Here is a 16,815-nt window from a genome sequence, read left to right on the forward strand (position 1 = left end):
CACACTTTTCTAACATCAAGGTCTTTTCCAGGGATTCTTCTCTTCTCATGAGATGGCCAAAGTATTGGAGCCTCAGCTTCAGGATCTGTCCTTCCAGTGAGCACTCAGGGTTGATTTTCTTCAGAATGGATAGGTTTGTTCTCCTTGCAGTTCAGGGGACTCTCAAGAGTCTCCTCCAGCATCACAGTTCAAAAGCATGAGTTCTTCGGCGGTCAGTCTTCATTGTGGTCCAGCTCTCACTTCCATACATTGCTACTGGAAAAAGTATAGCTTTGACAATACGGACCTTTGTCGGCAAGGTGATGTCTCTGCTTTTTAAGATGCTGTCTAGGTTTGTCATCGCTTTCCTCCCAAGCAGCAGGTGTCTTTTAATTTTGTGGCTCCTGTAGAGATCATCAAGCCCAATATAGTAAAATCTACCACTGCCTCCATATATTCCCTATCTATTTGCCCTCTTACCCCGGAATAACCACATGAGACCAAGTGTGCTGCACATATGGTGCCCGATGGCCGAGCTAGGAGCAGCGGGCTACCTTCCCTCCTGCCAGATAAGCATGGAAGGAGGAAGACAATAGGGTGCATGCCCTTAAATGCCCTCTGTTTTCCCCACGCCCCCTGGCTGTTCTCATGAACAGCCTTGTAATGTCGCGTGGCATCCAGGGAAGCTGGGACACGCCTCAAACGGGATTCCTTTCCCCCCCTTTCAGCGTTAGCATTGCCAGTTGGTGGTGGTGCCATGACCATGATCTTAGTTTTCTTGATGTTGCATGTCAGACGATTTTTTACACTCTCCTCTTTCACCCTCATTAAGAGGTTCTTTAATTTCTCCTCACTTTCTGTCATCAGAGTAGTATCATCTGCATATCTGAGGTTGTTGATTTCTTCCAGCAATCTTAATTCCGGCTTGGGATTCTTCCAGTCCAGCCTTTCACATGATGTATTCTGCATATAAGTTGAATAAGCAGGGAGACAATATACAGCCTTGTTGTACTCCTTTCCCAATTTTGAACCAATCAGTTGTTCCATATCCAGTTCAAACTGTTGCTTCCTGTCCCACATATAGATAGATAAGGTGGTCAGGGACTCAAATTTCTTTAGGAACTTGCCGTAGTTTGCTGTGGTCCACACAGTCAAAGGCTTTTGCGTAGTCAATGAAGCAGAAGTAGATGTTTTTCTGGAACTCTCTGGCTTTCTCCATAATCCTGCACATGTTAGCAATTTGGTCTCTAGTTCCTCGGCCCCTTCGAAATCCAGCTTGTACTTGTGGGAGTTCTCAGTCCACATACTGCTGAAGCCTACCTTGTAGGATTTTGAGCATAACCTTGCTAGCGTGGGAAATGAGTGCAATTGTACAGTAGTTGGAGCATTCTTTGGCACTGCCCTTCTTTGGGATTGGGATGTAGACTGATCTTTTCCAGTCCTCTGGCCACTGCTGAGTTTTCCAAACTTGCTGGCATATTGAATGGAGCACCTTAACAGCGTCATCTTTTAAGATTTTAAATACTTCAACTGGAATGCCATCACATCCACTGGCCTTGTTTTTAGCCATGCTTTCTAAGGCCCACTTGACTTCACTCTCCAGGATCTCTGGCTCAAGGTCAGCAACCACACTATCTGAGTTGTCCGGGATATCCAAATCTTTCTGGTATAATTCCTCTGTGTATTCTTGCCACCTCTTTTTGATGTCTTCTGCTTCTGTTAGGTCCCTCCCATTTTTGTCCTTTATCATGTCCATCTTTGCACAAAATGTTCCTCTAATATCTCCATTTTTCCTGAACAGATCTCTGGTTTTTCCCTTTCTATTATTTTCCTCTATTTCTTTGCACTGCTCATATAAGAAGGCCCTCTTGTCTCTCCTTGCTATTCTTTGGAAGTAACTTTCCCTATCTCCCCTGCATTTTGTTTTCCCTCTCTTCTCTGCTATTTGTAAGGGCTTGTTGGGCAGCCACTTTGCTTTCTTGCATTTCCTTTTCTTTGGGATGGTTTTTGTTGCTGTCTCCTGTACAAAGTTACGAGCCTCCATCCATAGTTCTTCAGGCACTCTGTCCACCAAATCTAGTTCTTTAAATCTGTTATTCACTTCCACTGCGTATTCATAAGGGATTTGGTTTCTATTATACCTGACTATCCCAGTGGTTTTTCCTACTTTCTTCAGTTGAAGTTTGAGCTTTGGTATAAGAAGCTGATCAGAGCCACAATCAGCTCCAGGTCTTGTTTTTGCAGACTGTATAGAGTGTCTCCATCTTTGGCTGCAGATACTATATTCAGTCTGATTTCGCTTTTGCCCATCTGGTGATGTCCATGTGTAGAGTCGCCTCTTGTGTTGTTGGAAAAGAGTGCTTGTGATGACCAGCTTGTTCTCTTGACAAAACTATTAGCCTTTGCCCTGCTTCATTTTGAACTCCAAGGCCAAGAGATAAAGGTTGTTCCCTTTATCGCTTGACTCCCTACTTTAGCATTCCAATCCCCTATAATGACAAGTACATCTTTCTTTGGTGTCAGTGCTAAAAGGTATTGTACATCTTCATAGAATTGGTCAATTACAGCCTCTTCAACATAGGCGGTTGGTGCATAAACTTGGGTTACTGTGATGTTGAAAGGTCTGCCTTGGATTCGTATTGAAATCTTTCTATCATTTTTGAGATCGTATCCCAGTACAGCTTTTCCCACTCTTTTGTTGACTATGAGGGCTACTTCATTTTTTCTATGGGATTTTTGCCCACAATAGTAGATATGATAATCATCTAAATTGAATCTGCCCATTCCCGTCCATTTTAGTTCACTGACGCCCAGGATGTCAATGTTGATTCTTACCATCTCCTGTTTGACCACATCCAGCTTACCAAGATTCATAGAGCTTACGTTCCAGGTTCCTATGTGGTATTTTTCTTTGCAGCATCGGACTTTCCTTTTACTTCCTCAGTAGCATGTTGGACACCTTCTTAAGTGAGAGGCTCATCTTCCAGCGTCATACTGTATCTTTTAGACTTTTGTTTCCGTCCATGGAGTTTTCTTGGCAAAGATACTGGAGTGGCTTGCCAGTTCCTGTTCCAGGTGGATCGTGTATAGTCAGAACTCTCTACTCTGACCTGTCTGTCTTAGAAAGAAAGAATCTCCAGACATTCTGCACGGCATAGCCCATAGCTTCTCTGAATTACTCAAGCCCCTTCACCATGACAAGGCCGCAATATGTGAAGGGGCAATTCTATGCTAGGTATCATTTAAAAGGGGATTGAAAATAAAACAGCCAACATTATAACACCGTTGTACAAAATGATGGTAAGGCCACACCTGGAGTTTTACGTACAGTTCTGGTTGCCACACCTCAAAAAAGACATAGTGGAAATGGAAAAGGTGCCAATGAGAGCGACTAAAATAATAACTGGGCTGGGGCACCTCTCTTAAGAGAAAAGGCTACAGCATTTGGGGCTCTTTAGTCTAGACTAGAGAAAAGATGACTGTGGGGTGGGGGGGAACAAGATTAAGATGTATAAAATTATAAAAGGGATAGATAAAGGGGATAAAGGGAAGATCTTTCCCTTTCATATAATGCCAGAAGCAGGGGACATCCACTCCAATTGAGTGTTGGGAGAGTGAGAATAGACAAAACAAAATATTTCTTAACCTAGCATGTTGTTAGTCTGTGGAAATCCATGCCACAAGATGTAGTGATGGCATCTGGCCTAGATGCCTTTAGAAGGGGATTGGATGGATTTCTAGAGGAAAAGTCAATTGCAGGTTACAAGCCACGATGGGGATGCATAATATCCAGGCTTAAAAGGAAAGTATCTCCTGTGATGATCGACCATGTAACTCATACTATTCATATAAATGAGCGGATTTGCACAAACCTATGAGAGGACCGGAGAGGGCGGAGTCAGCAGCTGCATGAGGTTTGTCATGAGAAGGGGGAGTCAGATAAGGGCTGCTTAGTCAGAGAGAGTGAGAGGGTACCGATACTGAGATATAGAGTTGGTTAGGAAATTAGGTAGAGAAGGTGGTAATGATATAGCAAGAGAAAAGAATTATGTACTGAGAAGACTGTTGATTATTTGCTCATGTATAATGTGTATCTGAGAAACTTCTGTTATTATTCAATCTGCTTCACTTCAATAAACTGGTATAAATATACCAGATGGGCGGGATATAAATCAAATAAAAAAAGAGTTCTGTTTCTGTTCACAAGTGTTCAGACAAACATCATTTATATTGTGGATTGAGGTAATTGGCTGGTGGCAGTGAGAGGAAAACGCGACCTGAGCCTTTGTGAGGGAAAGAGAAGCAGGGGCCACAAGGGCGAACGCCACACCTCCAAATACCAACTGCAGAGGACAGTATCAAGAGACAGATATCTAGTTGTCTCATGTGCTGCCAGAGGCATCTGGTGGGGCCACTGTGAGATACAAAGAGTGGGACTAGATGGGCCTTTGGCCTGATTCAGCAGGGCTCTTCTTATATGTTCTTATGTTCTTATAGAGCTGAAATTCCCAAAGCTTCCCAATATAATATTAATAATGCAAGCGTATTCAGTGTTAACACCACTGGAATGAAACATTAATAATGTTGTATTTCCTGTCATTGCAAAATGGTTCAGGCCTTTAGTACCACTGCAAACAACAGTCATGGAAAGATGTATTCTCAGTATAATAGTTATGAATGGTACCCTAGAAAGAGGTCTTGCGAATGATAACACCACATGCAAATCTTAGCACAGGTCAAGCTTTTGCCCATCGGAGCAAGAATGCACGAAGCTTCTCGGTGTGTCTAGGAGTCTGGCAGCAAATTCAGTGCCTTAGGCTCTAATGAAAATGAAAGAACACAAGTGTGGCTCTCTCTCAAACCAAAAGAAATCAAGGCTTGCATTCATAGACACCTGAGCCATTAGGCGCTCAGAGGCAGCCACTGTCCTCAAGCAGCAGATTTTGCTGTACCTGTGTATTTTTGCCATATACCTGTGGCATGGATTCACATGAATTTTAATGTACACTCATCTCCAAATCATTGCCCATCTCTATTTCCTCGGTTGTGGCACTGGTGTGAGAGGTTGGACTGTAAGCTTCTTTGAAGTGACATATTTTCTCTCCACTTATACTTCGGAAGGAACTGTCCATGAAGTGCTGCAAGGCGCTGTCCGTGGAGTGCTCATGGTGTTGATAGTGAAGATCGGACTTGCCAGGTCTCAGAGAATGAGCTGCTCTTCCAGGAAATGCCTGGGCTCCCCTGAATCTCCAGGCCAGACAGACAAATGTCAGGAACAGTGGTGGAAGGGAAGGAACGAGTCTCATTTGTTCTTACGGGGTAGCCATAGTGTTTGGGTACCCAACTCCAACCCTCTCCGAATGGCACCAGGGCTCACTGGCTTCCTGGGTCTGTCCAGCACATAATATACATATTTATATTTAAGAACTCAGACAGGGAACCCACACTGCCTAGGCTACCTCCTTCAAACATCCATGGAGAAATAGTTTGTTCCCAATTCCTGTGACAGCACAAGGCCCACACCTGGACTTCACCAAGATCCACCCCAGGCATTGGGCCCCAGATATAATGAGGGGATGGGGAAGATAATCCCGTGACTGCCCCTGACAAACAAGACAACACTTCATTGCGGAAAAATACTTTTATTGGTTTTGGAAAAGAGGCTAAACTTGTATATCCTCAGCGGAGACAACAGCCTAGTTCAGCTCCAGGAGGACGCCTGCCTTCTGGTCCTTCGCATCCTCCTGGGGAAGAGGAAGCCTCGGGCCCTGCAAGAGAAAGAGAAAAAACAGCTAAGTGGGGAGCAACTCCACGGCAGTTAACGGGCTTCAACTCTCGCAACTTCATCTCAAAGTTCCACCTGCCAGCCCATTCACACACACACACAACCAGCCACCCACTGACACACACCTTCACTCCACCATCCATTCACACACACGCCCGGGCTTCCATCCACTGATATCCGCACAGCTTCCGTCAGCTGGTTTCAGGAGGCTAACATCCACTGTCTCATCTGCCAACCTCTGTCGGCCTCCGCCTGGTGGCCTCAGCCATCTTCCGCAGGCAGATCCCACTAGCTTCTGTCTGCTGACGTCCACCGACTTCTCCCCAGTCCATCGTGGACATCAGCCGGCTTCAAGCCCTCTTAGCAAGTTCAGAAGTGGCCTTGGGCAGAAGGGCTGGGTCCCCTGCAGCTCTGCTGCTGCTCTCTCTGCCCGACTGCCCTCCGGCCACTGCCTCCTGCCCTGCCCAGCAAGCCCCTTTTATCTGCTAGCAGAGAGGTGGGACTCTGTGAGGTGACAAAGACCCAGGAGACTGGGGTTGGTTGGCAGCAGCTGCACCCTCAGGATTGGCTGAGTCCTGAAGATTATGTCAACAATCCCTCTGATCATGTGATTCACCCACAAAAGCTTGCATATTGCATGATATATATTTTTAATTTATTAATGGCCCTGTCACCAATCCCTCTGATTGTTAAATCTCCCCATGTTGGCCTTCCGACAGGATTCTATGCTGGTGCCCCAAAACTTTATCTTCCATCGTTTGCACCATAAAGAACCTACCTAAGCCCTGAGTTAGGAAAAATAAATAAATAAATAAATAAATAAATAAATAAATAAATAAATAAATAAATAAATAAATAAATAAATAAATAAATAAATAAGGATGGGCACTGTCACACAATGCAGCCTTTGATCTTTTTTTTATCGTTGTTGCCTCTTTTTGGACATTTTTTTCTGGCCCTTGCCATGAAAAAGATATTATAAGGACCCCATCAGGAAAAAACCTAAGTGTTTGAAAGACATATCTGTATTTTAACACCATCCCTGGACTATGAAAGATGCAACTGTGTTTCAAAGATGCTCCCAGCCTTTGGAACTCCCTCCCACTGGAAGGTAGACTTGCCCCATCTTTGTTGTCCTTTCACAAGGTGCCGAAGACCTTCCCATTTAAACAAGCTTTCCCTTATGGACTGTCTGCCTGGGTTAGGATTTTGAACGGACTGTTGTGTCTTATTGCTTTGATTGTGTTTTTAGTACAGTGGACCCTTGACTTACAGATGGCTTGACTTACAGACTTTTTGAGTTACAGACTTCTCGGGCCGCAAAATTTAGGTTTGACTTGCAGCCTGAGAATTGATTTACAGACCAGAAAAAAAAACAAAATGGAACAAAAACGGCCTGTTACGGGATTAATTGGTTTTCAATGCACTGTAGGTCAATGGAGACTTGACCTACAGACTTTTTGACTTGAGAACCGCCTTCCAATACGGATTAAGTTCTCAAGTCAAGACCCCACTGTATTGCTTTTGTTTACTGTTTTCAGTGGAGTTATTTGTTGTTTTAAACTCCTTTTTCCAGGACCTTTTGAAGCATGGCTGTCAGGGACTGAACCTGCAACATCCTGCATGCCAGACTTGCTGCTGCCTCTGAACTAAGTTGCTCCCATTGCTGGTGCCATCACTGGCCTTGGGTGGCCTTTGGTTATGGTGACACAGGTGAAAAAGCATATTCCTGGATTTTGCTTTTTTACCATACTAATTATTATAGTGTTCACTATTATCCACAGTTTTCAGCATCCGTGGGAGGCTTATAAACAATGCCCCACAGATATGGGGTTCCAACTGTGCTTTCTGATTCAGAAACTGTGTTTTCCAGTTCCGAAATCACTTCCCGTGTCAACAGTTGTACATAAAATAGTGTGTCATGCATACCCGTACAGATTCCTTCCTTATCAAAATGCTGAAATCAAGTCACAGCCAGGTGAACTCACACACCTGGTGACACAAGAAGGGGGAATACACTATAAATAGATGAATAAAGTGGATAGAGGGAAGCTCTTTTCCCTCTCACGCAATACCAGAACCAGGAGACATCCATTCCAATTGAGTGTTGGGAGAGTGAAAATAGACAAAAAGTAGAAAAGTCCATTGCAGGTTACAAGCCATGATGGGGGTTGTTAATCTCCAGGCATAAAAGGAAGGTACTTCCAAAAACCAACTGCAGGGAGGGGGGAATCAGGAGACAGGTATGTAGTCGTCTCGTGTGCTGCCAGAGGCATCTGGTGGGGCCACTGTGAGATATAGGGAGCTGGAGTAGATGGGCCCTTGGCCTGATCCAGCAGGGCTCTTCTTATACGTTCTTATGTTCTTAAGGAGCTGAAATTCCCAAAGCTTCCCAAAACAATATTGATAATACTATATAAATGTATTCAGTGTTAACACCTCTGGAATAAAACATTAATCATGTTGTACTTCCTGTCATTGCAAAATGTGATACATATGATTCTGGGATTCATAGAATCAAAGTATCATAAAATAATTGAGATGGAAGGAGCGTAGAAAGCCATGGGGTCCAACCCCCTGCTCAATGCAGTAATCCAAGTCCAAGCAGATCTGACACACAGTTGACCAATTTTCTCTTCAATGCCTCCAACGTGGGTGCACTCACCACCTGCCAAGGTCACTGGTTCCAATGTCGTACTGCTCTAACAGTTAAGATGTTTTTCTCTATCTTCAGCCTAAATTCGGCTTCCTGTAATTTGGGCCCATTATCATGTATCCTGCAGTCTGGGGTGAGTGAGAACAGATCCTGCCCCTCCTCAGTACAACTGCCTTTCAAGTATTTGAAAAGTGCTATCATATCTGCCTTCAGTCCCCTTTTTCCCAAGGTTAAACATTTTCAGCATTTCCTCATAGGGCTTGGTTTCCAGTCCTCTGATCATCCTCAGGTGAGTAGAAAGCATCATCCTGGACATGACTACAACAGAACTCTTCCAAATGTTGAAAGAGAGAAAAGACCTTGTCGCCTGGTGGGAGACAAGTGAAGAGAGTGAAAATCTGAATTATCCCCAGGAAAAGACCTGCAAGGGGGAAAAGTGAGGTGGGAGAGAAAGGAAAGAGAAGAGAGAAAGGACAGCAAAGATGGGGCAAGTCTACCTTCCAGTGGGAGGGAGTTCCAAAGGCTGGGAGCGTTACCACACAATTTCGGTCTCGATTCTCCGGTGGGAATAACATATAAGACAGTGCATCGAAAGAGTATTAGAGCTCTTGCTGAAATGGGTGCAGGTGAATCAGTTCAAACGCAGACCCTGGTTAAGGTAGAACTTTGTCTGGTCTTCCAGTAACAAATGTTCTTGCTCGATAATATATATTGCATAAATAAATGCTCATCTACTCAAGGACAACTGTCTTGAATCTCAAGAAAAATACCTGCCAACACCTACTGACCTCTTTACCTGGCTTATTTGGGCCACTAGAAGGAAAGAATATGAAACCATGGATTTAAATACGTATTTTTAAAAGAAATATTAGGCAACTATTACCTTAGTAGAATACGCACAAAAATGATTAACTGTTTTATAGTGCATTTTGAGTAGATCAAAAAGGTATGTTATTTCTGATCAAAATTATGTGGATTTTAAAGACATACGAAACCAGACACAACCATCTTTGAAACACAGTTGCATCTTTGATAGTGCAGGGATGGTATTAAAATACAGGTACAGTGGTGGCTCGCATAGTGATCGCTCCGTTTTACGACGAAATCGCTTTGCGATGGACTTTTCGCCATCGCAAGAGCGATCGCTTTGCGATGGCTCCTATGGGGAAAATTCGCTTTGCGATGATCATCCCCATTTTCGCACAGCTGATCGGCGGGGGCTTTGCGATGATCGCGGGGAAGGGATCATGGCAAAGCCCCCATTTTCGCACAGCTGATCGGTGGTTCCAAAATGGCCACCGGGTAAACAAAATGGCTGCCCGCTGTTTTGACTCGCTTTAGAGGTATTGAAAATGGCCGCCGCAATGGAGGATTTTCGCATAAGGTGAGTTTTTAAGCCCATAGGAACACATTAAACGCATTTTAATGTGTTTCTATGGGCTTTTTAAAATCACTTAGTAATGAAATCGCATAGCAGCGATTTTTGCTGCACGGATTAACATCGCTAAGTGAGGCACCACTGCATATGTTTCAAACACTTAGGTTATTTCCTAACGGGTTCCTTATAATATCTTTTTCATGGCAAGGGCCAGAAAAAAATGTCCAAAAAGAGGCAACAACGATAAAAAAAAAGATCAAAGGCTGCATTGTGTGACTGTGCCCATCCTTATTTATTTATTTATGTATTTATGTATTTATTTATTTCTGTATTTTTTTTCCTAACTCAGGGCTTAGGTAGGTTCTTTATGGTGCAAACGATGGAAGATAAAGTTTTGGGGCACCAGCCTAGAATCCTGTCAGAAGACCAACATGGGGAGATTTAACAATCAGAGGGATTGGTGACAAGGCCATTAATAAATTAAAATATATATATATATCATGCAATATGCAAGGTTTGTGGGTGAATCACATGATCAGAGGGATTGTTGACATAATCTTCAGGACTCAGCCAATCCTGAGGGTGCAGCTGCTGCCAACCAACCCCAGTCTCCTGGGTCTTTGTCACCTCACAGAGCTCCACCTCTCTGGTGGCATATAAAAGGGGCTTGCTGGGCAGGGCAGGAGGCAGTGGCCGGAGGGCAGTCGGGCAGAGACAGCAGCAGCAGAGCTGCAGGGGACCCAGCCCTTCTGCCCAAGGCCACTTCTGAACTTGCTAAGAGGGCTTGAAGCTGGCTGATGTCCACGATGGACCGGGGAGAAGTCGGTGGACGTCAGCAGACAGAAGCTAGTGGGATCTGCCTGCGGAAAGGTGGCTGAGGCCACCAGGCGGAGGCCGGCAGAGGTTGGTGGATGAAGCCGGTGGACGGTGGACGTTAGCCTCCTGAAACCAGCTGACGGAAGCTGTGCGGATATCAGTGGATGGAAGCCCGGGCGTGTGTGTGAATGGATGGTGGAGTGAAGGTGTGTGTCAGTGGGTGGCTGGTGTGTGTGTGTGTATGTGTGAATCGGTTGGCAGGCGGAACTTTGAGATGAAGTTGCGAGGCGTATCCATCCATGGTGGGTGGATACGCCTGGGTTGAAGCCGGTTAACGGCCGTGGAGGAGCTCCCCACTTAGCTGTTTTTTCTTTCTCTTGCACAGCCCGAGGCTTCCTCTTCCCCAAGGAGATGCGAGGGACCAGAAGGCAGGATTCCTGCTGGAGCTGAACCAGGCTGTCGTCTCCGCTGAGGATATACCAGTTTAGCCTCTTTTCCAAAAACAATAAAAGTATTTTTCCTGAATGGTTTTGAAGTGTTGTCTTGTTTGTCAGGGGCTGTCACAGGATTATCTTCCTCATCCCCTAATATCTGGGGCCCAATGCCTGGGGTGGGTCTTGGTGAAGTCCTGGTGTGGGGCCTTGTGCTGTCACAGGAATTGGAGACATATTATTTCACCGTGCATGTGTGAGGGAGTGAGCTGGGTATTTTGGGTTCCCTGCCTGAGCTCCTAAGCAAGTATATTATGTGTTGTGCTGGACAGACTAAGGAAGCCAGTGTGCCCTTGTGCAATTCTGAGAGTTTTGGAGTTGGGTACCCAAACACTATGACCACCCCATAACAACAGAGACTGGATCCTTCCCTTCTGCCACTGCTCCTGACATTTGTCTGCCTGGCCTGGAGATTCAGGGGAGCCCAGCCATTTCCTGGAACAGCAGCTCATTCTGAGACCTGGCAAGCCTCATCATCACCATGAGCACTCCATGGAGAGTTCCTTGAGGAATACAACTGGAGAAAAAATATACCACTTCAATGAAGCTTACAGTCCAACCTCTCACGCCAGTGCCACAACCAAGGAAATGGAGATGGCAATGATTTGGAAATGAGCGTTCAGTATAATTCATGTGAATCCATGCCACGGATACGTATATGGCAAAAATACACAAATACAGCAAAATCTGCTGATTGAAGGCAGTGGCTGCCTCTGAGCGCCTAGTGGTTCAGGTGTCTATGAATGCAATCCTTTATTTCTTTCAGCTTGAGAGAGACACAGTTGTGTTCTTTCGTTTTCATTGGGGCCTAAGGCACTGAATTTGCCGCGAGCTTACTAGACACACCGAGAAGCTTCCTATATTCATGCTTTGAAGGGCAAAAGCCTGTCCTGTGCTAAGATTTGCATGTCCATGACTGATGTTTGCAGTGGTACTAAAGGCCTAATCCAGAAGCACACTATGTGGGTGTTGGCGTGGGGGTGAAGGCAGTCCTGTGTCTGCTTTTTTGTCGTTGTTTAGTCCTTAAATTGCACCCACCAGTAAGTTCCATTCAGCTCATTTGAATGGAACTAACTGCTTACTGCTTGCAAACCTAAACTTACATGTTTAGGTTTGTAAATGTCTAGCTACAAAGCAAGTTCTTCCACCAAATGGGTCAATGTGAATTTTCCTAAAATATAGGGCCCAGGAATAAGCCAGTTGGGCCACCTGCCTGCAACATCAGCTACCATGAAAATACAGGCATGCAAACCACAGCCACTTGCTGTATTAATTTATTGCCCAGAGTCTTAATAATTGGCAGTTTTTTCCATACTTTCCAAACTTACTCATGATATACTAAGAGTCACAAAGAGTTATCTAGGGATTCACAGCTTGTCCACTGGAAGGCTAAAATTGAGGGGAGAACAGGAGCACACCTGCAACGCTTCCAATGGCTCCATGCCTACTCCCCCACACATTTGTCACCTTTAAAATATTTAGAATTGTATTTACTTTCCTCCTTGATCAGTTGTATTCTATTCTGCTCCCTTTTGTTGTTGTAGTAGTAGTTGTTCCCTGTGTATATCATTTTAATTCAAAACTAGCACCGGTGCTCATCCTTGCATGATTTAGGAGCCCTGAAATCTCTCGTGCTTCCTGCTGCGTCTTCCTTCTCATCTACCGAGGCATACCTGTTCTTGGCTGGTCCTCCCATGGACCAATCCAGTGACCCAGTCTTCCCCTCTGCTCAGCGGTCGTGATTCGTTTTCCCTTCTTCCGGATTCCCAACAATTACCCTTTCTCTTTCTCTCTTCTCTTTCTTTTCTCTCCCACCTCACTTCCCCCCCCCCCCTTGCAGGTCTATCCTGGGGCTAATTCAGATTTCCACTCTGCTCACTCCTCTCCCACCAGGCTGCAAGGTGTTTTCTCTTTCAACATTTGGAAGAGTTCTGTTGTAGTCATGTCCAGGATGATGGTTTCTACTCACCTGAGGATGATCAGGGGACAGGAAACCAAGCCCTCTGAGGAAATGTTGAAAGAGCTGCAAATGTTTTCCCTTGAGAAAAAGGGGACTGAGGGCAGATATGATAGCACTTTTCAAATACTTGAAAGGCAGTTGTACTGAAGTGGGGCAGGATCTGTTCTCACTCACCCCAGACTGCAGGACACATGATAATGGGCCCAAATTACAGGAAGCCAGATTTAGGCTGAAGATAGAGAAAAACATCTTAACTGTTAGAGCAGCATGACATTGGAACCAGTGACCTTGGCAGGTGGTGAGTGCACCCACATTGGAGGCATTCAAGGGAAAACTGGACAACCGTGTGTCAGATCTGCTTTGACTTGGATTACTGCATTGAGCAGGGGGTTGGACACCATGGCTTTCTATGCTCCTTCCATCTCAATTATTTTATAATACTTTGATTCTATGAATTCCACAATCACATGTATCACATTTTGCAATGACAGGAAGTACAACATGATTAATCTTTTACTGAATACGCTTATATTATTGATGTTATATTGGGAAGCTTTGGGAATTTGAGCTCTTTAAGAACATAAGAACGTATAAGAAGAGCCCTGCTGGATCAGGCCAAGGGCCCATCTAGTCAAGCTCCCTATATCTCACAGTGGCCCCACCAGATGCCTCTGGCAGGACACGAGACAACTAGATACATGTCTCCTGATACCGTCCACTGCAGTTGGTTTTTGGAAGTACCTTCCTTTTAAGCCCAGAGATTATACATCCCCATCATGACTTGTAACCTGCGATGGACGTTTCCTCCAGGAATCTGTCCAATCCCCTTTTAAAGGCATCTAGGCCAGATGTCATCACTACATTCTGTGGTAAGTAGTTCCACAGACTAACAGCACGTCGGGTCAAGAAATACTTTCGTCTGTTTTCACTCTCCCAACACTCGATTGGAATCGATGTCCCCTGGTTCTGGTATTGCGTGAGAGGGAAAAGAGCTTCCCTCTATCCACTTTATTCATCTTCTGCATAATTTTATAGTGCATTCCCCTTTTTGTTTCAGCAGGTGTGTGAGTTCAGCTGGCCGTGACTTGATTTCAGCATTTTGGTAAGTAAGCAATCTTTATGGGAATGCATGACATACTATGTACGTAGAACTGTTGATACAAGTGATTTTGGAACTCGAAAACACAGTTTCTGAATCAGAAAGCACAGTTCGAACCCAATATCTGTGGGGCATTGTTTACAAGCCCCCATGGATGCTGAAAACTGTGGATAATAGTGAATACTACAGTGGTGCCTCGCATAACCAGCGCACCATTTAATGACGAATCCGCACAGCCATGCCGATTGTGGGATCGCTTTTGCGATTGCATTGCGATGTTTTAATAGGCAAAACATCGCATTGCGATAATCGGTAAGCGTTTCGCTTACCGATCTTCGCATTGCGATGTTTGCAGAACAGCTGATTGGCAGTTCCAAAATGGCCACTGGATGAAGAAAATGGCCGCCCGCAGCGTTTTCGCACCGATTCCTCACTTACTGAAGCGGCGAAAATGGCGGCCGGATGGGGAATCTTCGCTTAACGGTGAGTTTATCCCCCATAGGAACACATTAAACAGCTAAAATTGTGAGTTTATCCCCCATAGGAACGCATAAAACCCTATGGGGTTTTCTGCCCCGTAAAGCGACGTTTCCGGATAGCGAGGATTTATCCGGAATGGATAAATACTAGTAACTAGTATGGCAAAAGAGCAGAATCCAGGAATATGTATTTTCACCTGTATCACCAGAACTGGCCAACCAAGGAAGCCAGAGACCATGCTGTGTATTCTTCAACAATAACAATACTTAGTATGGTCTCAGGCTCCCTACAGTGGACAGTTTGGGTAAATATATTGTGAAAATACTTATTTCTATTTTACCCCCTTTTCTTTTAATCATTTTCAAAATTTCAGACCACGGATAAGTGAAACTGTGGATACTGGTCCAGCGGATACAGGGGTCCTACTGTATGTCCAGCCTGAGAGAAGCAGATGTCTACTCAACTGTCTGCAGGCTATTGATTTATTTAAAATATTTCTATGCCGCCTTCCCCCCGCCCAAAAAAAGTTCTGTCTTTTCATTCAGTCTGCGGACAGAGCAACATAGTCAGTCAGCAAGTCATGTAGTGAGTCAGTCACAAATGTACTGAATCAGCTAATGTAACCAGTCAAACCAGTCACTGTTTTTCTACAGAACGCTGTTTATTTTGATATCTGCAGAACTGTGAGTAAATGGAACATTTTAATTTTGTTTCTTATCTACTGTGTTTCCCTGAAAATAAGATAGGGTCTTATATTACAGTATTTTTTTTGCTCCAAAAATGCATTAGGGCTTATTTTCAGAGTTTTTTATTTTTCTCATGTACAACAATCTACATTTATTCAAGTATAGTCATGTCATCTTCTTCTGGTTGCTGCACAATGGTGGCTTTCACTAAACTGGGGCTTATTTTGGGGGTAGGGTTTATATTATGATCATCCTGAAAAATCACACTAGGCCTTATTTTCAGGTTAGGTCTTATTTTAAGGGAAACAGGGTAGTGTCTCTGAATGAGTTATTTGGACAGTAAGTGCTAACTGAGGAGAACTAAGCAATACAGGGTGGTCTACTGAGGGGAGACTTTAAGCTAATTCTGGTCTGTAGGGCCTGAATTTTAACCACTGCATATTTTTAAAAGCCATTAAATTTCAACACTCTGCCAATAATCCCTACATAATCTGGAGAAGTTACCACTGAAATTCTGTGAAACTTCAGAAAACTGGAGTCCATTCTAACAGTTTAAATTAGAAAAACACAAAGTGCTACTGAGGTGCTTGCCTGAATGCAAGAGGGATGAAAACAGTTTAAGCACCAAGGTTATGCATAGAAGCCTTCCACTGGCATGTGCAGACTCCCTTTCAACGCATTTTACATGGAAGTGCGAAGAGGGTTTTTGATGTGGGCTTTCCAGATGTGACAGCAGAATTTCACACAGGTTAGTTAACAGACTAGCAAAGGAGGTGAGCTCTGCTCTCACCTTGCACAGAAGTCAAGCAAGGTATTAGCATGTACTTGCCTGTTTTATTGTCCGGTTTTGTATTGGAAGCCGCCTAAAGTGGACTGGTAGTCCAGATAGGCGGGGTATAAATCTAATAAATCAATAATCAATCAATAAATAAGGTATGGAACACGAATGGAAAACACATAATCTACTAAAGATTTGGGGAGTACAAATCCCATCAGCTTTACCAAGCATAGTGAGGATGGGTGGAATCCAACGTCTGGAAGGCCACTCATTCCCCATCTAAGAGATAAGGGCCGTGGGCTGTGGCAGGAAAGATAAGAAAAACACTCCAAGCTAGTAACTCATACCACCTCATTTGCAAGGTGGTTGTGAAGTCCCCTATTTGAAGCAATGCTATTGTGAAACCACCTATTGATTTATTAAAAATAATGTATTTCTATGCCGCCTTCCCCCCCAAAAAACATTATTTAGTAATAAATATATACATTGGAAACAGAACCATGTCCCCACTAGTCGTGTGCAGCAGGTTCTAGACTCGCAAAAGCCACTTTGCAGCGCTTCCGCAGCACAACCGAGCGCCAACTTTAGCCTTCCTGTGAGGCTCCTGTGCCTCCGAGGAACAGTAACACACTCAAAGGGAAACTTTCCCCAAGCCTTGTGGATGCCCCCCCCTCACCGGCAAAGGCTTCGCCGCCGCCCCCCCCCCC

Source organism: Pogona vitticeps, chromosome 1, assembly GCF_051106095.1.
Source record: "Pogona vitticeps strain Pit_001003342236 chromosome 1, PviZW2.1, whole genome shotgun sequence".
NCBI lineage: Eukaryota > Metazoa > Chordata > Lepidosauria > Squamata > Agamidae > Pogona > Pogona vitticeps.